This window comes from Oryctolagus cuniculus, chromosome 10, assembly GCF_051225735.1.
Source record: "Oryctolagus cuniculus isolate XC-2025 breed Fujian yellow rabbit chromosome 10, ASM5122573v1, whole genome shotgun sequence".
Taxonomy (NCBI): Eukaryota; Metazoa; Chordata; class Mammalia; order Lagomorpha; family Leporidae; genus Oryctolagus; species Oryctolagus cuniculus.
The window spans coordinates 122278268-122305615 of record NC_142876.1 but is presented as its reverse complement, the minus strand read 5'-3'; the positions used below and the strand labels follow the sequence as shown (position 1 = coordinate 122305615).

General features: G+C 47.5%; 1 long non-coding RNA gene across 1 annotated transcript; it reads left to right on the top strand.

Moving 5' to 3' along the window:
* Nucleotides 1-812: 812 nt before the first annotated feature.
* LOC149124463 (uncharacterized) lies at nucleotides 813-26650 on the top strand. Its single transcript, XR_016215172.1, has 3 exons — nucleotides 813-1539; nucleotides 3076-3140; nucleotides 24826-26650. It is a non-coding gene; the product is annotated as an uncharacterized LOC149124463 (long non-coding RNA).
* Nucleotides 26651-27348: the final 698 nt, after the last annotated feature.

The window sequence follows — 27348 nt, the reverse complement described above, 5'->3', positions numbered from 1 at the left end:
TCATTCTGACCTCTTCCTCCAGAGAACACCAAGCTCAAGCTTCTCCAATCAGAGAAACAGCAGGGACCAGCAAAGTTTCTGAAGAGAGAGCCACATATTCTCCTGAAACACTGTCTTGGTACTAGCTCTCTGCCATTGTGCCTGGGAAAGCAGTGGAAGAGGGTCCAAGTGCTTGTGCCCTTGCCATCCGGGTGGGAGTCCTGGATGGAATCCAGGCCCCCTGCTTCGGCCTGGCCTGGCAGAGTGAAGCAGCAGATGGAACACATTCTTTCTCTCTCCTGCTCTCTCGCACTCTCTTTCTTTCTTTCCCTCCACTCCCTCCATTCCCTCCCTCTATATAATTTAGCATTTCAAATTAATAAACTAAGTTCTAAACAAGGTCGTTTTTTGGATTCTAAAATTTAGATAAATAATCTAAGAATGGTTTTCTGCTGGTGTTCTTGTTTTGAGATTATGGATCATGTATTTCTGCATCTTTGTGTTTCAGTGAGTTTGGTTACATCCTGGACATTGTAGTGCTGTGTGTTGGAGTGTCTGCATGCTGTTATGGTCCTCATAGGAATGTTAAAATATGCTTTTCTAAGCAACCGTCTACCTTGAATGCAAAATGCAAGCATTTGTGGGGAGCAACTCGGACTAGACTGTTACTGGAATTAAGACTTATTCTATGCATCTGCTCTCCCACAATATGGCGCTGGGAGAGGAGGAAATAGCTTCTACACAGCTGCCTCCAGTTCAACCAATAAACAGCAGGACCTGCTCCTGATTGGAGGAGAGCAGCATACTCGGTGTGTGGGTAGCAGAGTTGGGATTGGTGGAAGAGGACTATAAAGGAGGAGAGAGACAACATGCACCAGGAACATCTAGCTGAAGGAACACCTGAGCAGCCCCGAGAGAGCCGGCCAGCGGTGTGCCGCTCCCCTGCGGAAGTGGGGAAAGTGGCAGGGGGGCCCGCCCCTCCACGGAGGTGGAAGGATCGGCAGCCAACCCGGGAAGAACCAGCAGCAAACCCGGGAAGGGCCGAGCAGACAAAAGAACAGCGCAGGGTCCTGTGTCGTTCCTCCGTGAAGAGGGGGAGCGACATAATGGTGCCGTGACTCGGATAGGAAGCCTAGGAGACATAATGGTGCCGTGACTCGGATAGGAAGCCTAGGCAGGGTTTAGTGTCGTTCCTCCATGAAGAGGGGGAGCGACATAATGGTGCCGTGACTCGGATAGGAAGCCTAGGCAGGGCCCTGTGTCGTTCCTCCATGAAGAGGGGGAGCGACAAGCATTGTCTCTCAGACAGCAGCTTTGGGGGCTCAAGTTCAGCTCTTTCTTCCTAAGCTGGGTTTGCTGTCTGCTGCGTGTGTGGTTCAGGGGTGGGCAGAGAGTTAGGAAGAGAGTTTGGATATTTCCTTCTCCGATGCTCTATTTCCCGTGGTCCTGCCATGTTGCTTTCCAGGTTTTGGAAGAATGTTCCCTATGCTGTTGAGAAGAAAAGCAGTTGGGTAGCTGCCGGATGACATGTTCTGTAGGTGTCTGGTGGGTCGTGCTGACGTAAGTGTGTACTTTGGTATTAGTCTGCTGATTTCCTGTCTGGGTGATCTCTCCCCTGCCAAAGTGGGGTGTTGAACTCCCTTCCTGTTAGTGTATTAGAACTTATCTCTCTGTTTAAGTATATTAATATCTGCTTTACATAGCTGAGTGCTCCAATATTGGGTGTGTACATGTTTACAGTTGTCAATTCCTCTCGCTAAATTGAACATCTTGCCACTATATAATGACCTTCTTTGTCATTCTTACTACTTTTGATTTAAAATACATTTTGTATGATGAAGGTGTGCCAGCTCCTGCTTTCCATCTGTGTGGAACATAGTAAGCCACCATTTCACTTTCAGTCCCTGTCTGTCCTTACAGGTGAAGTGAGTTTCTTATAAACAGCATATAATTAGGTCTTCTTTTTTTAAATTCATGTAATCACTCTAAATACCTTGATTGGAGAATATAAATAGTTTACAATTAAGGTAGTTATTGGTAGGTAAGGTTTTACTATCACCATGTTGATACATGTTTTCTAGTTTTAGTGTAGTTACTTTATTTCTCCTTCTGTTACAATCTTCCTTTGTGGTTAAACCATTTTTTCTAGTATTGTGTTTTGGTTTATTGCTTCTTATTTTATTTATTTATTTTTTGACAGGCAGAGCGGACAGTGAGAGAGACAGAGAGAAAGGTCTTCCTTTGCCGTTGGTTCAGCCTCCAATGGCCGCTGTAGCCAGTGCACTGTGGCTGGTGCACCGAGCTGATCTGATGTCAGGAGCCAGGAACTTATCCTGGTCTCCCATGGGGTGCAGGCCCCAAGTACTTGGGCCATCCTCCACTGCACTCCCGGGCCACAGCTCTCAGCAGAGAGCTGGCCTGGAAGAGGGGCAATCGGGACAGAATCCGGTGCCCCGACCGGGACTAGAACCCGGTGTGCCGGCGCCGCAAGGCGGAGGATTAGCCTAGTGAGCCGCGGCGCCGGCTGCTTCTTATTTTTGGTAGGTATATCATAGAGTTTTGTTTTATGGTTGCCAAAAGACTTACAAAAACATGTACTTGTAATTACAAGCTATTTTGAATTGATATTAGCTTAACATTTGTTAGGAATATGGGAAAATAAAAATAAATAAGAAAGAGAATAAAAAATACTGATAAGGAACTTTCCATGTGCACTCCTCCATTTCTCTGTGCATTTTGAATTTTTATGACCCATTTTACATATTTTCTTGTCCATCTCTTAACATAGTAATGCAATTATTGCTTTTCATTTTTATCTTGATACTGAAGATCTGAGTGGTTCATTCTCCATGTTCACAATATCAGAGCATCTGAATTTGCCGGTACAGTTGGCCTTTCCAGAGAGTGTTCTGCCTTCTTCTGTTTTCTCCTTATTCGTTAACACCTGAAGAGCTGCCTTTAGCGTTTCTTGCAAGATAGGCCTGGAGGTGTATGATGAATTATCTCACTTTTCTGTGGGAATTTTTTAAATCTCCCATTCATATCTAAAGGATAGCTTTGTTGGGTACAGATTCTTGATTTTGTTTTTTCCTTTAGTACTGTGAAAGTGTCATCCCTTCTTTCCTGGACTGTAAAGTTGCTACCCAGAAATCTGCAGTCAGGTGAGTTGAGACGCTTTCTGTGTTGCTTGTTTAATTTCTCTTGCAGCTCTGGGAATGTTTGCACGAATTTTAGCCTTGGGGAGCTGGAATATCATATGTCTTGGAGTACATTTGCTCGAGTTAAATCTGATTGGTGACCTCTGACCTTTCTGTACCTCCTACCTGGACCATAGTATCCTCCTCTAAGCTTGTGAAGTTTTCTGTTATTGTCCCATTGAGGGTGCATGCTCAGGGCCCTCTGGAATCCCAGTAGCTTGGTTATTTAGTCTGTTAATTCTGTCCCAAAGTTCCCATAAACCTCCTTCATTCCTGTTGACCCTTTTTTCTTTTTGTTTCCTCTGACTATATTTTCAAGTAGTTTGTCTTTGAGTTCAATTATTCTTTCTTCTGTTTGACCTGTTCAGCTTTTGATTACTTCTATTGTATTTTACAGTTTTATCTGTTTATTTTTTTTGTTAGAGTGTATCTGTTTGACTTTCAGAATTACTTCCATATATTTGTTAAGTTTCTCTATTCGTGTTAAATTATTTTTCTGTGTTCCCTTGAAGTTCTTTGAGTTTCCTTACCATTTTCATTTTCATCTCTTCATCAGGGACTTTGCAAATATCAGCTTCTAGGTGGTGGGTTTGTGGTATCTTCTTTTGTTAGAAGTAATGGTTCCTTGAAAGTGCTTGAGGCTTACTAGCATTTGAGCTGTCTGTTCCTTGAAGGATTAAGTCTGTTTTCAGTCTTCAGCTGGCTTTGTTTGCACCATTCTAGAAATTCTTAGCAGTCAGCTTATTTTCTCTGAGCCTCCTACTATTTTAGCACCAGATGATACCCTACGGTGAGGTTTGCCCAAGTGCACTATGGGTATGTTGGCACTGTTTCAGTGCTATAGGGTGCCCCTAGCCCAGTCTCGTCCCACCTCCGTAACTGGAATGTTGTTCAGTGTGACCTGAGGATGATTCTGAAACACAGAAGTCTCTCTGTGCAAGCCTCTCGTGGAGTTAGGGTCGGCCCATGAGCCTAATCCTGCGGCCAGCAGGGCGCACGTGCTGGATCACGCCTGGGGCCAGTACAACCAGCCATGTGTGATGATGGCGGGAATGAAGTGCAATCCCCTGGGGCCATGAGACTTCACTTGGAACTGGGAAATTCCAGAGACTCCCTCCACAGGCACTGACCTCCGGACTGGGAATGTTGGCATCTACAGTTTGTTGGGTTTTCACTAGCCCAGCACTGAGTCCCAAGATACAGTGACTTTCTGGTCTGGTGAAGGTGGAGCGGTGGGTGATAAGGCAGCCCTGTGGTCACTCAGGCTGACACTAAGCTGGGTAACAGCTGAGTCTCACAGTCAGCAATCCCTGTTCGGTCTTAGTGGAGCATGTTAGGCCCTCATGAAGCTGACAGTAGTGCACACAGAAACAGGTCCATTCCACTGGGGTGCAAGTCTCTACCTGCCGCCACTGCAAGTCTAATGGTTCTGTCTGGGAGCAGTAGTGTGTGGGTAGGCATCTTTGGGCTTTATGTGATGCTGGGTGTCACCATGGAAACTAACTCTGCATCCCAAAGCAAAGCCTGAAGTTACCTTTCCTCTCCTATACCGCAGTGGCTGGAGTCTGGCTGTATTGTCTGCTAGTGGTTGGGGAAAGCAGTGGGGAGGTCCATTGGCTGCTGGCATAGGAGAGTCCAGTGGTTCAAGTCTGCAGGGGCTGGACTGGAAACAGGGGGCTACAGGGCCCTGTTTGGTACTGGATTTTATGGTGGTGGGTCTGGTGTAAGGTTGCGAGTTGAAGGGATTGACTCTTCTGCTTCTGCTGTGGGTGGTGTTTCTCTCCATGCTGCACTGCTTGGAGCAGGAGGAGGGAGTGACACAGCAATATCTCTGTCTTGCTTAGATCTCCCCTTATGAGTACACTGGAACCCAGCACTGCCTATCATGACTTTTGGGAACGTGACTTAGCACATGGACAACTGTTGCCATTATTTGTGAGGGTACCATGGACACAGCATCTGGTTCTGTCTCTGCTTTCCATTATTGTAAATGTCCCCCAGCCTGTCCTATGGTTCTTCAGGCCTAAAAGATGTGATTTTTTCAGTGAGATTTGTGGGAGCTTTGAATGGCCCTGTGGAGTGAAATCAAATTAATAGTTGAGAGAGAGAGACAGAGACAGAGACAGGAACTGAGACTCATTGAGCACCGTTTCCTTCTTCCACGTTTGAGTCCTTTCAAGAATCTGCCTGATTTTTTTTCCTTTTAGTGCCTTCAGGAAGATTTTTAAAAATTGTTTCCAGAGCTTGTTTATAAGAGGTTTGACTGGGCCTGCGCTGTGGCTCACTTGGCTAATCCTCTGCCTGTGGTGCTGGCACCCCGGGTTCTAGTCCCAGTTGGGGCGCCGGGTACTAGTCCCAGTTGTTCCTCTTCCAGTCCAGCTCTCTGCTGTGGCCCAGGAGGGCAGCGGGGGATGGCCCAGGTGCTTGGGTCCCTGCACCCGCATGGGAGACCGGGAGGAAGCACCCGGCTCCTGGCTTTGGATCGGCGCAGCACTGGCCATCAAAATATTAAAAACACACACACACACACAAAAACAAACGAGGTTTGGCTTAATAGGCAGTTGCTTGGCCTGTTTCATCTTGAGAATATGGACAAGCTAGAAGTTTTTCCCTAATAAACATAGAAGTGTGTACATGTATATATGTACACAAAGAAGTATATATACTAACAGTACAGTTTAGGAGGCAGCTACTGGAAGTTGTTGTATCCTTGTCCACATGATAGATCTTAGATCAAGAAATCCTAATCCTAGGCCTGGTGCTAAGCTGACAAAGTTTACCAAGTTAAAGTTTGCACCTTTGCAGCATGAGAGAGAAAGATTGGGCACTAGCATAAGTTCTGTAGTTAGCTGACCACTGTTCTAGAAGAGAGATTACAAAGATAAAAGGGGTTTAATAACTCCTTCTGTGTTAGTAAGGAAAAGTAATGAAGCCAAGGAGATCTGATTGCCAAAGAACATGCTGACATTGTTTTCTCCTTTAAAGCGGGGAAAGAAAATGAAATAAACATACAACCAGCTGCATCTTCTCCCAGCCAAGATCCAAATACCAAGCCAGAGCAAACACACCCACCTCTGTCTCGTGCCGCGGAGTCTCCTCATCATCAGTGCTGCAGAACAGAAGTGCCAGGCGTAGATCAGAAGGAGCAGGGGCACTTGGCTGTCCTTGGTGCTTCGCTCTCCATGGTCTGCCCTATTCCCTGCTGAGATGTGAACTAGCAATGCGGGCAACAGAGGGAATCTCTCATGCGTTTATCTGCAAGAGTGCACGTATCTGAACAGATGATGGGGGAAAGTTCACCTAGATCCACAACTGTAACGAGAGCAATAGTAATACCCTCTTAAGATTTAACTCTATCCCTATCTATGCTTTATAGGAGTGAAAAATTACAAGATCACATCTAATGTGAAGGACTAGGGAGAATTCCATGGAGGAAAGAATACTTAACCATGTTTTGAAGAATGGATGGGTTGAACAACAACAGCAATGACACCACTATTTCTCTTGTTCTTTGCTGGCATTTAAATGATACAGGAATGCATAGGGAAGTTGACTCCTTAGCCCTCTCTCCCTCACCCGTGAGTGCTTCTCTCTGTTTGCTGACCACTGTTCTTCCCTTGCCTCGTTTCTCTGTGGGCAGAGGGAGTGCTGATTTGATCTCCACACACATGTTGTGGACAGCATCCTGTGGAAGTCAGCAGTAGGTACTCATGTTTTTCCATCCATGTGATAGAACACCAAACTGGTTATCCAAAGCCTTTTTACCTCAAACGTTAATTCCTGTGCTTGGGACAGTTCAGATACTAGTGATATTTCACTCATGGGAATAGCCGTTGAGAAGCCACTGGGACTCCTCACATTTGTACCCCGGTCCAGTTTTATGTGTGTCCGAGTCAGGTGTCTTGCTCACTAATGTGACTAAAAACCAAGGCAGACCTTTGGCGCAGCGCTTCAGGTGCCAGTTACTGCACCTGCATTCCACACTGGTGAGCCTGCTTCTGGTTCCAGCTTCCAGCCATGTGCGCCTTGGGAGAAAGCAGGTGATGGCTCAAGTTCTTGATTTTCTTCCATTCACATAGGAGATCTGGGTTGAGTTCCAAGTTCTTAGCTTGTGCCTGTGCCAGTCCTGGTTTTCCCAGAGTTTGGAGAGAGAAGTAGTGTGTGTAAGATCTCTCCCTCTGCCTTTCTGCCTTTCAAATACAGAACAATTAAAGCTGTATCTTGTTTTCTGCTGAGTTGCTACTCCTCAGGTGCAAATCTTCCTTGGGAATTCTGGCCCCATAGTCAGCCCTAATAAAATCCTGCAAGGGCGCCAATACCAATCAATTGGAATTAGTGTGGAGGCAAAATCTGTTTTGCACAGTTGCTCTGCAGCCATTCTGCCCAGAAGCCATCCTGCTCATTACATTTATGTCGAGAGTACTGGATCTTTATTCATCTCATCCAACTGTGGGTTTTCACTGCGGCTACTTTCAAGCTGCAAGGATCACCCTGGAACATCGTTAAAGTACCAGATGGAAAGACTCAGTAGAAAATTCATGCTGGAAGAAAATGGCCAGGAAATACAGCATCCAAATTCACGGCAAAATACACTTTAAATTCACTGTGCCTTCCTCGCACAGGCGTTGCCTGTGTGTCCGAGAATATCTTCAGAACGGATCTGTGGTCACTTCTTCCTCAGTAGCAGAGATGGATGCACACGTGAGGAAAATCGTCCAGGGGGATTGACCTTGTATTCCTGATCACCTCATTGCTAGAAAAGTGAGTTTATCAACAGGGATGTGAGGGGCACTGAAAAAGGAATCACTTTCTTACGTCTTAGGCAGCTATGAATTCCAGTGAATTTGGGGCAAACACTGGCTAGTTAGGCCCTTAAATTCAGGTATTCTCAAACTTCCAGCTACTTGGTGTCGGAGATACTGTGTCACAGCTGTGCAGAAGCAGGTGCCCCTTCTCTTTGCCTCGGACCACAAGTGTGTTTTATATTCTTTATTCGTTTGTTCGGCCTGTGGTATATGGATTACCTGCACTACGGTTATCACTTGGGATGTTGTTAAGAACACAGATGCTGACTTTGCACCAAGGACACTCCAGGTGTATGCAGTGCACAGGAATCCGAAATTTCCACCAGATGTTTATTTTCAAGATTTATTTATTTAAATCAGAGTTACACATAGAGAGAAGGAGAGGCAGAGAGAGAGAGAGAGGGAGAGGTCTTTCATCCACTGGTTCACTCCCCAGATGGCTGCAATGGCTGGAGCTGTGCCCACCCAAAGTCAGGAGCCAGGAGCTTCCTCCAGGTTTCTCACACAGGTACAGGGGCCCAAAGACTTGGGCCTTCTTCTACTGCTTTCTAAAGCCATAACAGAGAGCTGGGTCAGAAGTGGAGCAGCCAGGACTTGAACCGGTGCCCAGATGGGATGCTGGCACTGCAGGCAGCAGCCTGCATGGATGCTTTTTCTTAAAAGTTTTATTTACTTTACTTGAAAGTCATAGTTACAGAGAGAGAGGGAGAGATAGAGAGAGAGAGATTTATCTTCCATCAGTGGTTCATTCCCCAAATGGTCACAACAGCAGGAGTGAGCCAGACTGAAGCCAGGAAGCTTCCTCTGGGTCTCCCACATGGGTGCAGGGGCATAAGCACTTGGGACTTCTGCTGCTTCCCTGGGTCATTAGGAAGCTGGAGTGGATCGGAAGTGGAGCAGTGGGCATCCCACTGGCGTCGCCAGGCATACTTCTGTGAAGCCTGTAACACTGAGAACATTGATTAAGCCTGTGCAGAAACTGCAAGCCTGTGTCGCTGCACCATATGCTCAGGACACTGTGTTGACTGAAGGTTAATACACTAAGCTTGAACTAAGCCTTTCGGTGTTGTAGCTCATTAGAATCTAAAGAAAATGAACACGAGCTTTTTCTTGCTCCTCGTGTATCCCCATTAATTCTAGGCTGGCTCAGTTCAAGTTCGGAAGGCATTCGAAAGCAGGGAGGGGAAAGAAGAGTAAAATCCTACCAACAACAACATCTCTGGCAAATCCAGAAAGTTGAAGAAGTTGATGCCTTTTATTTTTCTTTCTCTGCTTAAGGAGAATTATGCACTGTTTAAAAACTCAAAGATTCTGTTTTGTCTCCATGTAAAATAGATCCTTTGTATAGCATGCATGATTTGATGTCAAACAATAGACACACTGATTCCTCCAACAAGCTGGGAGGAAACATCCATCGTGGGCTGTAGAAAGGTGACTTTTAAACATTTAAACATCTCATATGCAGTCCACCATCAATAACTCCACAGTGGCATCGGTGCTCATCTCCCTGTCTTCACTGTGTTTTGTGAACATCACTTCAAGTCTTAAACCCCGTGTATGACTCAGTCTTGTCTGGATGAATTAGGATTTTATGACTTCTGAGCTAATGCATATTGATTCTGGTGACATGTTTCCGAATAGGATATCAAGAAATCAGGCAAAGGCATAGAAGCTGCTTTTGTGGTAGAATCTGTCAGGGAAACAGACGCATGGAGGTGCGGCCCGTGCTGTGGCACAGTGGGCTAAGCTGCCACATGTGCCAGGATCCCATGTGGGTGCCAGTTGAAGACCTGGCTGCCCCACTTTCATTCCAGTTCCTCGCTAATGTGCCTGGGAAAGCAGCAGAATGGCCCAAGTGCTGGGGCCCCTGCACACACACGTGGGAGACTAAGAAGAGGCTCCTGGCTCTGGCTTCAGTCTGGCATCAACCCTGGCCGTTGCAGCCATATGGGGAATGAAACAGCAAGTGAAAGATCTCTCACACTCGCTCACTCGCTCATTCTGTCTCTCCTTCTTTGTAACTCTGTCTTTTAAATAAATAAATACATCTTGAAAAAAAAAGAAATGTGGTATATGGGTACTGGCATTGAGGCACAGCGAGTTAAGCCCCTGCCTGCATTGCAGGCATCCCATATACTGCATTATGATCCAAATCTCCACTAATGGCCTGGAAAAGAAGCAGAAGATGGCTCAAATGCTTGGGCCCCTGCCACCTACATGGGAGACCCAGATGGTGCTCCAGGCTCCTGCCTTGGCCCGACCCTGCCCTGCCCTGTCCATTGTGGCCCCTTGGGGAGTGACCAAGTGAATGGAAGATCTCTTTCTCCAACTCTCTTTCTCTGTAACACTGCCTTTCAAATAAAGAGTAAGAAAAAAAAAACTTGTTACATGGGAATTGTGGGTGGGTGATTTTCTGGACAATTCAGGCAAGTGAGGGGGGTGCGTTGCTGGATTTGGAATCACTTCTGCAGGCTCTTTGTTGAAGCAGTTCTTCATGGTCTTGACTCGGGCTGATTCTCCCGTGCAGCTATGGACCATGATGTGTTCCTCGCAGACTGGTCCTGCTCTCTGCTGTCTGAGGTCTGAGTGGGCCTTCCCTGTCCCCTCAGTGATATGCAGTGATAATTATGTTCCTAGTAAACATTTATTGAGGTTTTATGTGACAATCACAGCTCTCATTACTTTATGGCTCATGCATCCTCAGTAGCAGCTTCTGAGGCAGGTAGTAACATTTCCGTTTTGCAGATGGAGGAACTAAGAGGCAGGTAGATTAGACGACTTGCACAGCTAGTGAGGAGCAGCCCCAGGACCCAGCTGCTTGTCTGGTCGGGACACTCTGCTGCGATCAGCTGCGCTGTGCTGAGAGCTGTGAAAACGAGGCTTGATTCTCAGTGTTGTTCTGGGTCCCCATTCTACAGCTTGGCTGGCAACCAGCTGAAGGTAAGACAAGCTGATGGGGATGGCAGCCAGTAGTGGTGAGTGAGGGATCTGGCTTCCTGCAGGGCCTCAGACTTGCCAGGTGTTGGCACCTGAACAGGTGTACCAGATGACGCATGCTCATTGCAGAGTGAGAGCTGGAAGGGTCTCGGGGAACATGGTTTCCCTCCTTCCTACCCTCCATGGACCACCCCAAGATGTGGTCCTCCTCTGTAGTTCTCTGGGAAATTGTCAGTGACAGCTGGGAGTGTCCCCTGCTCTGTGGGCAGCCGGTTATGCAGTGGTCCCCACATGTGGAAACACATCGGTTCACCTCACGCTCCTAGTTCCTTACTCCTTTTTTGTTTTACCCTCCTTACTCTGGGATTACACCTTGCAAATATGACACGAGCACCCTTGACGGGTGCTTCCGGGAATGCTCCTTAGAGGCCGTGGAGGAAAACAGCAAACAGCAGTCAGTATGCACAGAAGCCACCCCATGCCCGGCCTAGTCCTAAGTGCTTCAGGTGCCGCACCCGCTCCACTGGCAGCTCGAGGATGCTCTCCTTACTGTCATCTTGATGGAGACACAGAAAGTCTGAGTCGTTCCTGGGAGGCCTGAGCGTGTTTCTCGTATGTGAATGTGTAGATAAATAAGTAAGTAAACAGATCAATGCAGATTTGCTCTACAGAATGAATTAATAGGGAGATTTTCTGCTTCTGAAATTTGCTAGATGGTGCCACTTTCATTTTTCAATTTGGTGAAAAATATTCAACACAGCATCTATCAAAATGCGTTGCGTAGAGCAGATTCTCAATATTTGCTTGTTAAAATAATGAATGTTACACGTTGTAAGTCTAGTGTATTAGCTTTTTGGACAATAAAAATGATAAAACATTCCGTCCCATGTTGATGGATGTGTAGAGGCAGGACACACATAATGAGTGACATTATGGATGGGTGACTCCAGGAGCTGAGACAGGGATGAGGGAACTTCCTGGGAAGGACTCTTGGCACAGCTTTGTTGTATTTACCTGAAATAGAGCTCCGTTCCTTAGGGCTGGGAGGGTAAGTAAACAATGAGTAAATCATAAATATGCTAGCATGGAAATCAATGTGGTGTCCAGAGAAATAAACAGCCAGAAAACAAAGCATTTTTCTTGTGTTGTGTGAATTTTCCTCACCAGCGGTTGATTCTGTTAATGGCTTTTGTCTCCTGTTTGATGAGACTGCGGGTGTGAGTTGTGGCCCTTGTTCAGGTATCGATGAGAACTCCAAGGGCCTTCACTGGGAATGAAAATGATGCAGTGTGTCCAATGTTAACCAACAGTTGCAGCTCTTCTGATGTGGTTTGTGTCTCAGATTTGTCTAGGTATTTCTGTATTTTTTTTTTCTTTTCTCCATTTATTGTTTTGTTTTAAAATGGGATGGGGGGGGGGACTACCGGTTAAATGAATTGTTCTGTGTGGAAAATTGAATATTACAGTTTGCAGTGAAATTTCACTTAAGCCCAGATGATTCAATTGTGTTGATGTATTTATCTGAGAGGCAGAGAAACAGACAGAGAAAAATCTCCCATCCCTTGGTTCACTCCCCAAATGCTTGCAACAGCTGGACCTGGGCCCTGCTGAACCTAGGACCAAGGAATTCAGTTCACATCTCCCACATGGGGGACAGGGTCCCAAGTGGTTGAGCCACCCTCACTGCCTCCCAGGATGTGTGTTAGCAGGAAGCTGGAATTGAGATTGAAGCTGGGACCCAAATCCAGTTGTTCCATAATGGCATGCAAAATTCCCAAGTGCATCTTAACTGCTGTGCCAAATGCCCGCTTAAAGTCTGCTTTGTTTTTACCGTGTTATGGATTATTTCTTGAGAAGTCTTTATAGGCTTATAGCCAAGGTTTAGGGCACATCGTTTTCCATTCCACTGCAATCAGCCATCTAAATGATGGATGATTTCTGTACCTGTGTGTGTGGAGAAGCTTGGATGCCTTCATTTCACTGTGGGGAAGCTTGTTCAGTGCCAGGTGGGTCTCAGAATTGCATAGCTGTGGTGTACATATTGCTGGCTTGGTCTGGAAGCCCTTGGGTGACAACAGAATCTGCCCATCTCCCCTATTAAGGAACGTCTTCCCTACGGATGGTGTAGCTAGTGCTGGAAGCTGAGGCACCTGCACACCTGGCTCCTGCAGTCCAGCCACAGACTCCGATGCCGTGAGGCTCCTCCAGGCAAACTCTATTATCCTGTTACCCCGCTGATTGATTGGGCGGTTGGCATACAGCCGCAGCTAGAAGCCATCAGCTTCCTCTCTGGCATTTTTTTCTGCTGGAGCCAGCAGGAAAAGAAGCAGGCTATTCCTAGAATGATTTGTTCACCTCTGCAGTTAGTAAACTGTTAGAAAAAATGTGAGGTTTTCCACTCATTCAGGCAATTTGTCTGGGTTATATTTTTCTATATGCTTGTCTGTTTTATCCAACTTTCAACTTCATTGGCACAGAGGTCGAACACATTTCATTTTATTTTCTAATGTCTGCGGTCTCTGCGCCTACACATCCTCCCCAACTCAGTCCTCTTGCTGTCTTCCTGTGTACCTCTTGCCTCTTTTTTTCTCTTGATCAGTTTTGCCACCATTTCCCAGTTTTGTTATTTTTGGTAAAGAATGAACTTTGGCTTCTGTTGAGCCCATTGAATCATTGCTTTAAGTATTGTTAGTTCCTGTCTTTATTACCTTTTATCTCTGCCTTCTGTAGGTTTTTCCAGTAGCTTGTCTTGTTACATTCGAAATGGATACATGATTGCTTATATTCAGCTTTTGTTTTTCCTATCGTTCTTTTTTTTTTTTTTTTTTTCTTGACAGGCAGAGTAGACAGTGAGAGAGAGAGACAGAGAGAAAGGTCTTCCTTTGCCGTTGGTTCACCCTCCAATGGCTACTGCAGCCAGCGCACTGCGCTGATCCAAAGCCCGGAGCCAGATACTTCTCCTGGTCTCCCATGGGGTGCAGGGCCCATGTACTTGGGCCATCCTCCACTGCACTCCCTGGCCACAGCAGAGAGCTGGCCTGGAAGAGGGGCAACCGGGACAGAATCCGGCACCCTGACCGGGACTGGAACCCGGTGTGCCAGCGCTGCAAGGCGGAGGATTAGCCTAGTGAGCTGCGGCGCCGGCAGGCCCCTATCATTCTTAAAGCTGAGGATTTTTCTGTAGGTAGTTTTGGGCACAGGACACCTGTTTTTATATGCCATTGCCATTCAGTGGCTTCTAATGTAATTATGATTTCTTAATTGGCTCTTTACATGTTTATAAACGTGTCTCAACTTCCAGACATATGTCCTTTTTCAGTTTTTATTTATGATTATATGTGGCTAGGAAATGTGATTGATATTTAATCAATTTTTTTTTTTTTTGGTTTGTTGATAGTTGTTTTCTGCTGCTAGTGAGGCTATGTGGAGACAGGTGTGTTTGAATGATTTAAGTGTATTGTAAAAGGGTACAGCATGCTAGTTGAGTTCTGTATCATAGTGTACATTTCCTTTTGTCTGAGTTATTTCTTTTAGGAACATGAACAACCCCACCCCCACCCCCGCAGTGGTGGATTTCTTGAATTTACTGGTATGTTTTGTCTTAAACAGTAGACTGCTAGGGAGTTGCATGCCTGTGCACCCAGTTTACAGTGACTGTTGCACACTGTCTGAGCCCAGACGCCGACCACGGTGTGATGCCCGGGCACGCACCTGTATGGGGGCCACTCTGCAGTGCTGACTCATTGCCACGAGGCCCAGAACTCTGTCCTCCTCCTCTCTCAGATCCCTGCTTCCCTCCCACAGTCATGTTCATCCTCTCCCTGCCACCAGCACCCGGGGGGCAACCACTAAGCCGTTCACCATAGCTGCCGCTCTGCCGTTTTGAGGATGTTACAAAACTTGAAGCTCAAAGTGCGCTGTCTTCTGAGATGAGCTTTTTAACCTCATTTTTTCTAAATGTGATTCAACTCCATTTATAGATTTTTTTTCTTTTGTGAAATGTGCTTGTGATGTCTAAGAACGCTTCTCTCAATCTTAGGTCCCAGAAATTTCTCCTATGTTTTCCTGTGCAAGTGGAAACTGTTGAGATTTTAAATTTTACCTGTAGACCTAACATCTCTGTCTTTTAAGCTTTATTTATTTGAAAGGCAGAGTTAGAGAGAGAGAGGTCGCCATCCACTGATTCACTCTCCAAATGGCCATAGAGGCCGGAGCTGGGACTATATAAAACCGGGAGCCAGGAGCTACTTCTGGGTCTCCCACGTGGGTGCAGGGGCCCAAGCACTTGGGCCATCTTCTACTGCTTTCCCAGGCCACAGCAGAGAGCTGGATCAGAAGTGGAACAACTGGGACCGGAACTGGCACCCATATGGGATGCCGGCACTACAGGCGGAGTTAGCCCGCCACACTGCAGCACCAGCCCTGGCCTAAGATCTGTTTTGAATTTGATTTTGTATGAGGTGTGAGGTTTTGATTGTTTCTTTGCACCAAAATATAGAAGTTACTCTAGAATCGCTTGTGAAAACGATTATCTTTCCTCCATAGAACTGATTTTGTGAGAGATTGACGGGCTATACTTGTGTGGGTCTACTCTTCATTTTCTTTTTTTATAATTCTGTTGATGGTTGTTTCAGTACATTTTTAAATTATTTTTATATGTACCTACACATTTGGAATGGTTGTAAGTTCCCATGTGTTAAGTTTTTCTCTCTTATGTGTTAGTTACCCTCTTAGTTTCTGAGAGTTATATTGCCTTAATGCCCATTTTGTTCAGTATTAACATAGATATGTCAACTTTTTTTAAATTAATACTTGCTCAATAAATCTTTTCTATTCTCTTACTTTCAGAATTTCTGTTTCTTAATATTTTTAAACTGTTTCTTAAAAACAGCATATGGCTAGAATTTTTATTAATTAACTTTTATTATCTGTGTCTTTTAATTAAAACATTTAACTCACTTAGCGCCAGTTCAAGGCACTGCTGCTGTTCCGCTCCTGATCCAGCTCCCTGCTAATGTGTATGGGAGGCGGTGGATGATGGCTGGAGTACGTGAGGCCCTTCCACCCACAGGGGAGGTCCTGATGGAGTTCCTGGCTCCGGGCTTTAGCCTGATCCAGCTCCAGCTATTGCAGGTATCTGGGGAGTGAATCAGCATATGGAAAATCAATCAATAAATCTACCTCCGCCCCCTTTGTCACCCTGCTTTCAAATAAATAAATGAAAAAATTTATAAAATAATAAAAGTTACTATTTCCAGATTTGTTTCTGTTGTCTTGTGTTTTCTATTTGTTCCATCTTTTCCCTTTTTCCTCGCCTACTTTTCTGTATGTTCTGATCTCCTTGAGTTTGCCTTCTGGTTGTTTTGAACTCTACTTATAATCTACTTACCCTAGAATCTTTTATTTTTTAAAGATTCATCTGTTTATTTGAAAGGCAGAATGACAGAGAGGCAGTGGCAGAGAGAGAGAGGGAGAGAGAGAGGGAGAGGGAGAGAGAGGGAGAGGGGGAGAGAGGGGGAGAGGGGGAGAGGGGGAGAGAGGGAGAGAAGAGAGGGGGAGAGAGGGAGAGAAGAGAGAGGGGGAGAGGGAGAGAGGGGGAGGGGAGAGGGGGAGAGAGAAGGGGGAGAGGGAGAGAGAGGGGGAGGGGGAGAGGGGGAGAGGGGGAGAGAGAATTTGACTATAGGCAGAAGAATGCTTTCAGTCGGGAGATATAAGAAAAAAGAAGGATGTAGAATAAATGTTGAGAATAGGCAAGCAAATGTCAACAAATAGTGGCTGCATAAAACAAAAGCATTTAAGACAAAAAAGAACAAAAACAAATAGAAAATACTATGTAAACTAAAGGAAAGAGTAAATGTTCTAAGGTCTTTGTTGGGAGAGGGGAGAGGTACTGATTGGCTTTCTGTTTGATGATGAAGTATGTATGTCAACCATCTAGGATAGGGGCCAGCACCGTGGTACAGTGGTTAAGCCACTGCCTGTAGTACAAGCACCCCATATGGCTGCCAGTTTGAGTCCCTGGCTGCTCCACTTCTGATCCAGCTCTCTGCTGTGGCCTGGAAAGCAGTAGAAGATGGACCAAGTCCTTGGGCCCCTGCACCCACGTGGGAGACCTGGAGGAAGCTCCTGGCTCCTCACTTCAGATCGGGAGTGAATCAGCAGTTGGAGGAGATCTGCCCCTCTCTCTCTCTCTCCCCCTCTCCCACTCTCCCCCTCTCTCCCCCTCTCCCCCTCCCCCTCTCCCTCTCCCTCTCCCTCTCTCCCTCTCTCCCTCTCTCCCTCTCTCCCTCAATGTATTTGAGAGGCAGAGGCGCAGACAAAGGCGGGGAGGGAGTGAAGAGAGAATGAGTGAGCTAGTGAACTGTTACCACAAATGCCCTCAAGAACCAGTGCCTGGGGCTGCAGCCAGGACCCAGGCACTCAAACCACTCACCCATGTGAGCAGCAGGAACCCAGTTATTTGGGCCAACTCTGCTGCCTCACGAGGTCTGCATGTCAGGAAGCGGAGTCAGAAGCAGAGCTGGGTGTGAGACCCGGGCACTGTGCTGTAGGATGCAGGTGTCTTCCCATAAGGCCAAGGGCCCGCTTCTGGCCTGGATGCCACTTCTGCATTCCTCTGAATAGCAGTCTGCTGGAGGCAGATTCTGTTCGATTCATTCCAGAGCTCTATGTCTTGCCCGTGTTTTGTAATCTTGAGTTGATTAAGGTACCTAAGATTCTGTCGGAGTCCGACTGCAGCTCCGGCGGCTGCTACTGAGATGCCAGCTGCCGGAGTCGCTGCCATTCAGGCACAGGCGGATGGCCTTTCCTGGCTGATTTGGGGTCTTCTGAGCTCTCTCCCCCTCTCTCTCCCCCTCCCCTCTCCCCTCTCCCCTCTCCCTGTCTCCCCTCCTGCTCCCCCTCTCTCCCCCTCTCCCCTCTCCCCCTCTCCCCCCCTGCCTCTCTCCCTCTCCCGACCGGGACTAGAACCCGGTGTGCTGGCGCTGCAGGCAGAGGATTAGCCAAGTGAGCCGCGGCGCCGGCCCCTATTTGTGATTGTTACACGTTCTGTTGCTGCAGGCTCTAGTTCCCCACCTCTGGTGCTGTTCTTTAGAGCTCTCTTTTTCTCCTCATGTTTTTAATTTCTAATTTCATTTTGCTGAGGCATTTCCTTTTATAATTTGTGTTTTATTTTCCAATCCAGAATGTCTTTGTGGGTCTACTGCTGCTGGTTCTGGCTCCATGCTTTCTTCCCTGTGTGTTTCGTGGTGTACATATGTGAGGATTTTTGAGGCTGTAGTTGAAAACAAGTTCTGTCAGAAAGAATTTACATTTGTTTACCCTGGAACTGTGGGAGGACTAACAGCCTGGGGAACCTTGAGCTAAATTTGAGATGAGGTCTCTAGGACCAACTGCAAGTTCAAAATGGGACTGCAGACCTGCAGGGTCTAATTTGGAGAAGCAGACCCTCAGTGTGCTCTCTCTGCCTTCTCCACGCTGAACTGTACTTTAAGATGGACAATTTGCGTTGCAGCTTCTGCAGAGTGAGGTTTATTTCTCCTTGACATGAGAATGCGGATTCCACCTTAAGGCAGGTGTTCCCATGAGAGTCCCCTCTCTCAGTGGCTTGGATGAGGCCTGCTTCTCCTATGGGACCTGGGATAGCTCACGTGGGGGTTTAAAGCCAGCGTCAGACTCTGTTTTTATTTAGCTATTTTGTATTTTGAGTATTCTGTACTTTGTTTTATCTCATTGATCCTTAATTTTTTTTTTAATTTTTTTTTATTTGACAGGTAGAGTTATAGACAGTGAGAGAGAGAGACAGAGAGAAAGGTCTTCCTTCTGCTGGTTCACCCCCCAAATGGCTGCTACGGCCGGTGTTGCGCCGACCCGAAGCCAGGAGCCAGGTGCTTCCTCCTGGTCTCCCATGTGGCTGCAGGGCTTGGGCCATCCTCCACTGCCTTCCCGGGCCACAGCAGAGAGCTGGACTGGAAGAGGAGCAACCGGGACTAGAACCTGGCGCCCATATGGGATGCCGGCACCACAAGGTGGAGGATTAGCCAAGTGAGCCATGGTGCCGCCCCCTTAACTTTTTTTTATGTAAAATATTTCATTCATATAATACACAGAAGCTGAAAGCAACTCCCAGGGATCTGTCAACAGAAGCATACACAAATGTGTGTGTTTAGGTTCACACAATAGCAAACAACACAACCATGATAAGAAGGCAAAAGTGCTCGGGGTTCTGCTACACTGACTGCCCTGAGTTGGTCGGGTGTGTGTGTGTGTGGAGGGGTGGGTAGGGTTGGCTGTTGACTTGGAGACCTGACGGAGAACTATGGGAGTGCTGCACTGTGGGTGGTGATGGCACAGGCAGAAAAATGTACCAGGCTCTACCCTCAGAAATAATGCACTTTACCTTTTTTTTTTTTTTAATATTTGGGAGGTAGAGAGAGACAGATAGAGCCAGCTCCAAGCTACTGGTTTTATACCTAAATGACTGGAATGACCAGAGTTTGGCGAAGAACGAAGTGGGGAGCCAGGAACCCAATCCAGGTCTTCCCAGAACACGGCAGGGACTACTTGAGTCAGCGCTGCTGCCCCCTGGAGAGTGCATTAGCTGGAAGTTGGCATCCCCAGGGAGCCGGGTCTAAACCCAGGTACCCTGAGGCGTGGATCCTAACCGGCGTCTTAATTGCAAGGCCAGATGCATACCCTTATATGTGCTTTGTGTGTATTTATTTTACCTCAATAAGGTAAGAAAACAGTCTTCCAAATTTACTTGGTTTGGCCAGGGCACCTCGTCTCCCTTAGTACTGCAAATAAAAACCTAAATGCTCTGCAAATACAGGGCGTTTGTATTCATTACCTACTGTGCCAGTGTGAAGCAGATTGGACAGTAATTTAAAGAAGGCAACGGGGACGTGCAGCTACCAGCTCTCCTATTTTTAGCATACGATTTTAATTTTTTATCATAACTTAAACTCTTAAACTCTACACTTCCTTTGTTTTTATAGTCCATATCTCAATGAGTACAAGCATCTCTTAGAGAAAATGTATGGAAGTATTAAGTAATATAACTGCAGATGTAATTTCTAAAGCTGGAGTAAAACTGTCCATTCTGTAACAAAAGTCTTGAAAATGAATGTGGTTTTAATTCTTTAATAATTGCCTCATGAGGCCCACAGGTGCTCAGGTCTGAAGGCGTGTGAGTGGATTTTCTAGTATCTCGTATTTCTGGAAATCAGTATCATTTCTCCCACTCTCCATGCAAGACATTTTTCAGATCTAAGTTCAGCTCATCTCTAAACTACTTTGGTGCAAAGCAGTTTGTTAATAGAGAAGAGAAGAATTATTTTCCTGAGGAGAGGAAACGAGTGGTTAAGTGTGTACTTACGTGGTTAATAGCCATTGTTTACACATTTGCGGCCAGGACCATTCATTGGTGCCACAAATGAGAGGGGCGAGTGGATAACAAATGGGAGCTGGGGCAAGATGCGTATCTGGCATAGGGAAGCCTGCAGCCAGCCTTCACGGACTGAATGACCCCGCGTCTGCAGGCATCTTTTTCTCTCTCAGCAAAGTGCCTGGCACACGGCAGGCTCTCCATCACGCTGGCCACAGAAACAAATAATAATGAAAGCCTCTCTCTCTCTCTCTCTCTCTCTCAATCACTTTTGAGGCAGTGGTTAAGATCTGCTTGCGATGCCCGCATCCCACGTTGAGTGCTTCATCAGGATCCCCGCTATTCCACTTTACTATTCTGCTTCTTGCTGATGTGCACCCTGGGAGGCAGCGGATGATGGCTCAAGTACTTGGATCCCTGACACCACACGGGAGACCCAGATGGAGTCTGGGCTTTGCCCTGCCACAGCTCCAGCTGTTGTGGGCATCTGGGGAGTGAACCAGTGGATGGGAGATACCTCTCCATCAGTCTTCCTGCTTATTAATTAAATGAAAATAGATTAATCATGTCCCCATCACTTAGCAGCTGTCAAATAAGCATCCCAGTCATGTGAGGGGAAAGAAGAATATTATGACTGTTGTTTTGGTGGCTCAGATGTGACCATACACTGCTACCATTTTTTCAAAAGCAAACAATGCCTGTAAGGAAGTGAAGGAATCCTTTGGCCACTGGAAGCCAGCTGTTAACCACTTGACTCCTGAACGTCAAATTATCCCGAATAACAAATATTTACTACGTCTGTTTCTTTTGAGATGTTCAGCTCGTTGCTGGGATTCTAACGAAGGTTGGATTTGACCTCGGGCTGCTTGGGAGCCTGGCTCCTGGAGACAAACTCGTATCCAGCAGCATTCGGTCTAGTGCCAAGGGCAGTGTTGGACACGAGAAGCGTGGCTCTGTGACTTAGCAGGGACTGACTGACAGATGCCAAGGGGTTCTGTAAAGCCCCTAGTTGGTGAGTGTGTTTCTGTGTGGGGAATTTGTTTTTATTTGGTTATTTCTCCACAAAACTCCAGTCAGCGAGGGCCGGTTAGTGTGATTTGCTGCATGGTGTCAGCGAGGGCCGGTCAGTGTGATCTGGTCCATGGTGTCAGCGAGGGCCGGTCAGTGTGATCTGCTCCATGGTGTCAGCGAGGGCTGGTCAGTGTGATCTGCTCCATGGTGTCAGAAAGGGCCGGTCAGTGTGATTTTCTCCATGGTGTCAGCGAGGCTGGTTAGTGTGATTTTCTCCATGGTGTCAGCGAGGGCCAGTTAGTGTGATCTGCTCCGTGGTGTCAGCGAGGCTGGTTAGTGTGATCTGCTGCATGGTGTCAGCGAGGGCCGGTCAGTGTGATCTGGTCCATGGTGTCAGCGAGGGCCGGTTAGTGTGATCTGCTCCATGGTGTCAGCGAGGGCCAGTTAGTGTAATCTGCTCCATGGTGTCAGTGAGGGCCGGTCAGTGTGATCTGGTCCATGGTGTCAGCGAGGGCCGGTTAGTGTGATCTGGTCCATGGTGTCAGCGAGGGCCGGTTAGTGTGATCTGGTCCATGGTGTCAGCGAGGCCGGTCAGTGTGATCTGCTCCATGGTGTCAGCGAGGCCGGTCAGTGTGATCTGCTCCGTGGTGTCAGCGAGGGCTGGTCAGTGTGATCTGCTCCATGTGTGTCCCTTTTGCTTTGGTTCTTGATGTGCACGTGGCAGGTAAGGGGTAGAGCTCCTGCTTCTGTGCCCCCCCCCCCGCCCCCGCCCCCACCGCAGGGAGAGCTCCCATCACACATCTTCCTGCACACTGTGGTTATCATCACCGGACGGCTGAGGGTGACACTGTGGTTGAACGCACAGGTTGCTTGTTTTAATTATAAATAGTCCTGTTCTCCATCTAGCGTCTGGTACTTGGCCAGGAGCTTCAATAACTGCCCAGTAAGCATCAGCCCTCATCATTAGGGCTTTTCCATCATCATTCGTGTGCCTCCATAGCAGCAGAGTCTGGACTTTGTAGTCAGAACTGAGACGTCCTGGGGGTGTGTCCCTCAAAAGGTATATACGGCCTTAAAACTGACTTCTTACCTCCTGACCTCTTTTTCCATTTCCATATTGGGAGTAAAAGTGGCCCTTCAGGAATTCACGTGCTGCAACAATCAGTTGGGGTGATGCTTGTCCACCTCACCTTTCGTGCAGAGCTTGGTGCACAGGAAGTCATGGCTTCTACAAGGCAGCAGTGGGCAAAGGCCCGCTTTTCAGGGCCTTAGCCAGCCTCTGGGTCCTCATTGCTCCAACTGCTCTTATCTCAGAGGGCCTGGTGGACAGCTTCGTGTGGTCACACAGTGTCTCAAGAGTAGGTCCTTCATCCGTCTTGCGCGGCTCATCTCTGAAATCACAGGGCCTGGAGTAGAGCAGACTTCCTCCAGCGCAGTATTGGTTGAGCTGGAGTACACAGCAGAGGAAACATGGAAGGCAGGCTGGCTGTGTGTGGCCTTCAGATCACAGGAGACAGCAGGCAGTGGGAAGGCGGTAGTCAGCATCTGTGGCCCGTTCCAAGGGGACTTCCAGTGGTTCATGGAAGATGGAATAAAAAGATCAAGTTTATTTTTTAAAAGACTTATTTATTAGCCGGCGCCGCGGCTCACTAGGCTAATCCTCCGCCTTGCGGCGCCGGCACACCGGGTTCTAGTCCCGGTTGGGGCGCCGGATTCTGTCCCGGTTGCCCCTCTTCCAGACCAGCTCTCTGCTATGGCCAGGGAGGGCAGTGGAGGATGGCCCAAGTGCTTGGGCCCTGCGCCCCATGGAATACCAGGATAAGCACCTGGCTCCTGCCTTCGGATCAGCGCGGTGCACCGGCCGCGGTGGCCATTGGAGGGTGAACCAACGGCAAAAAGGAAGACCTTTCTCTCTCTCTCTCTCACTGTCCACTCTGCCTATCAAAAAAAAATATTTATACTTATTTATTTATTTATTTATTTGAAAGGCAGAGTTGCACAGAGAGAGAAGGAGAGGCAGAGAGAGAGAGGTCTTCCATCTGCTGGATCACTCCCCAATTGCCTGTAATGGCTGGAGCTGTGGAAGGCAGGAGCCAGGAGCTTATTCTAGGTCTCCCACATGGGTGCAGGGGCCCAAGCACTTGAGCCATCTTCTACTGCCTTCCCAGGCCACAGCAGAGGGCTAGATCAGAAGTGGAGCAGCCGGGACTTGAACCAGCGCCCATATGCGATGCCGGCACTGCAGGCAGCAGCTTTACCTGCTACGCCACAGCACCAGCCCCCATAAAGTTTATTTTAATGCAAGAAATTTTTGAAATCCACGAATAGAGTCTTTAAGAAATTCATGGAAAGGTTGCATTATGAAGAACTATGTGTGGATTTAAAAATTTTTTGCACCAAAATAAACTTATCTTTTAATTCCATTTTCCCTGAACATTTTAAAGAATCTTAATTCTCACTTGAATTTTTGGTAGTCCAGGGAAGCTTTCTGGGTTTCCTCAGAGAGGAGTTTTATGACATCCTGTAAGCTTGAAAAGCGTTAATGTTAGAGGAATTTAATGACAGTAACACACTGGAAGAGCACACTAAGAATCAGAATACCTGTAAGGCTATTTCACGTTCAAGGCTAACTTGGTTTGAATTGCTGGGATATGTGCCGCAGGATCTGATTGGCACTCTGAACATTCTTCGTGACAGCCCTGTGAGCGTCCTGAGAGCCCCCAATGGTGGCAGTGAAGACTGTCAACAGGCGGCGGGAAGACAGCTTAGATCTGTGGGTGCTCTTGTCTGCCTGCCAGGCCTTGCGTTTTCACTGTCCTAGCGAGAGGCACTTTGCATAACTTGTCAGTTCAGAGCTTGGAAAGTTCCCCAGCAATCCGTGCCTCCAGGTTCTTGCAAGCCCACTTTTCAGGGCCTTAGCCAGCCTCTGGGTCCTCCTTGCTCCAACTGCTCTTATCTCAGAGGGCCTGGTGGACAGCTTCACGTGGTCACACGGGTCAGGTAAGCCACACTGAAATGCGCAGGGTGCAGAGAGATGACCAGGACAAGAGATTTTCTTCCTCAGGGCTGCTTGTAACTTCTGGAGTCACAAAAGCGAATCAGGAGAAACCTAACTCAGGAGGGCTTCTCCGTGTGCCTCTGAAGCTGATGTTATTCGGCAAAGCCAATCACTGGGAAATGAGAGGAGGGGGCTGCGGGCATTCTGCAGCTCTCCCGTGCGTTGTTCATCCCAGGCTGTGGGGGAAAAGCAGGTTATGCAAATCAGAGAGGAAAACATTTTTTTTCTTTTTTGCCACTTGCTTGCCGGATGCCTTGCAGGGTTGTAATCGGGGAAGCGCGCAGTGTGGCTGCCCCTGTGCTTTGCTTGGCTGTACTGAGGGATCACATCGGCTCAAGCCCCGAATCTCACTCTGTTCCTCCTGCACGCGCATCGTGCGTCGCCACCACTCACATTCCTTCGGATGGCGCTCATGGCTTAGCTCTCTCATTTCCTGTTTTTCTTTCTTTCCAGCAGTACAAATCCCAGTCATCAGTTTTACAAGGCTTCTTGCTGCTGTGAGCTGACTTCCTTCCATAATGGAAAGATCATTGCAAAAGGGAGATGATGAAGTCTGCATGCAGAGGTTTTGAGTCGATGATTCATTTTATTCTCACTCATCTGCTAAGTGTTGACAACTTTTACATCTGCTGATGCTGGATTTGAATCAGCCACCGCCACACGGAAAGGGGACATTTCTGCAGGAGCTGCGTGGACGTGGCTGTTAGGGAGTGTGGATGGAGCGTGCCCCTGTTTCCAGCTTTTCCTCCAGGATCCCTGACACTGGGACTAATTAACCCACACTCGTGGCTGAAGCATCGAGGACATTCGAGGCTGTGTTCCCCACTCTGAGGTGAAGTGAGAGCCGCTGTGCCTTCAGCTTTGTCTCTGGTAGGGAAGCTGGGTGGACACCCTCCCAGGTTAGACGTCCTCAGAGGCTAAGCCCATCCTCCAGGTGCATCTTTTCTCAACAGCCCATCACAGCAGCCGTGCGCTGAAACCCTTGTGCTCCTGGGCCATGACGAGAGGGAGCACTTGTGGCACTCTGGGAAGACACGGTGTTATTACAGAGTCACCACCCCATCTTTGTTCTCTTCAGTATCAAGATCTGACTCATAGGGGCTTAAAGCATGACTTCAAAACCAAAGCTAACCAGGTAGGACAGTGCTCGCTGAAATTTTGTCTGTAACAGCCAGGACTTGAAGCACCCGGAAAAAGTTGAAAATGTGAATCAGAAAGACCACGTTGGCACACAGAAAGCATCATTTATGAAGAGGCAGATACAGAACAGCACACGCAGGCTCACAGCAAAGCACTGGACATCCATGCTCAGCTTCCGCAAGGGTTGTCTTTTGAAAGCCAATTGCTCCCACTTTTATTAAATATTTAGAAAAACAGCTACAGTGGACACATTTCATCAAAGGGGAAACACACCCCCAGAGTGAATTCCAGCCAGGAAATATTGGCCTAAATACTGTTGATGGTTTTGCAGAGAAATTCTGATCTTGGCCATTTTCACAAACTCAGAGTTAGCACAGTGCCTCTCCTCCATCTCCCCCCTACACCCTTGGGGTCCTGTGTGCAACTGAGCTTGTTTGGCATTTAGTAAGCTTACGATTGCTCCTGTCTGAAACTGTTTGACCTTGTCGTGCCCATGAATGGGGTGGTGCCCTTGCCTTTCATTAAGAACAGGTGTCAGGTGCGACAGATGCTCCCCCGGAGCCTAGCAGAGTCAGTGAGTCCTGACTGTGAGTCCAGACTCTGTGAGTCCTGCCCACTGGGTCTCAGGGGCTGGTTGGGAACTGGGAGCACTTGCCCCATGTGTGTCTCAGAGTCCCTGAGAAGGGTGTGTGGGGTGGCATTTGTAAATTTTGTGAATGAAACCATTTACTTCCTCAAGACCCCAAAGAGGAAACATTAAAAAAAAAAAAAAACCTTGAGAAAAGTCAGATTTGGGAGGATCTTGGTTTGCAAACAAAAGCCATAGGCGTCTGTGTTCTATTTGTGTGGAGCTGTGTGATGGACATTATTGTTGGGGGAGAGGGCTTGACTCAAGTGGAGAGCTGAGGTCACACTGGCCACAGTCCTTGCCTTGCTTCTGTGGGGAGTGGGTCCCAGGAGCCCTCAGAAATCCTCCGTGGCATGTGTAGGTCCTTTGGATTGGCATTATGTTTATGCATAACCTAGGCAGTAAATCATCTACATTACTGATAGAACCAATCTGATGTAAATGCTGTGTAAATAGCCATTATGATGTATTGTTTTGGAAATAAGGACTAAATAATTTGGTCTGCCTGGTGCAAGTGCAATTTCTTTTTAAAGATTTATTTATTTACTTGAAAGTCAGAGTTATATAGAGAGAAGGAGAGGCAGAGACAGAGGTCTTCCATCCACTGGTTCCCTCCCCAGATGTCCGCAATGACTGGAGCTGCACCGATCCGAAGCCAGAAGCCAGGAGCTTCTTCTGGGTCTCCCATGTGGGTGAAGGGGCCCAAGGACTTGGGTCATCTTTTACTGCTTTCCCAGGCCATAGCAGAGAGTTGGATTGGAAGTGGAGCAGCCAGTACTAGAACCGGCACCCGTATAGGATACCAGCACTGCAGGTGGCAGCTTTACCCACTACGCCACAGCAGTGGCCCCAGTGCAGTTATTTTTCTAGAACACTTTTAGCACACCTGGGCATGGAGGGAGGACTGAGTGTGTGCTGTGCCCAATGTGTCCAGGAGACTTGGTCCTTGGGATATAAAACTGTGAGAGTGTTCTTTTCCTTGGTTCAGTAGTAGAAACCTGTTTCTCTTACAAACGGCCTCAGATCCACTGCCTGAGGTTCTTGCAGTTATGTCTCAGTTCCTTTTGGGAGCATGTCCCTGGCCCTGTGGTTCAGGTCTGTGTCTCAGGTGTTGCTGTGTGGTAGCTGCTGGTCTCACCAGGAAGTCCCTGCCTCCCCGGCCCAGGTGACAGGACTCAATATCCATTACAGCAAAGCAAATGCAAGCA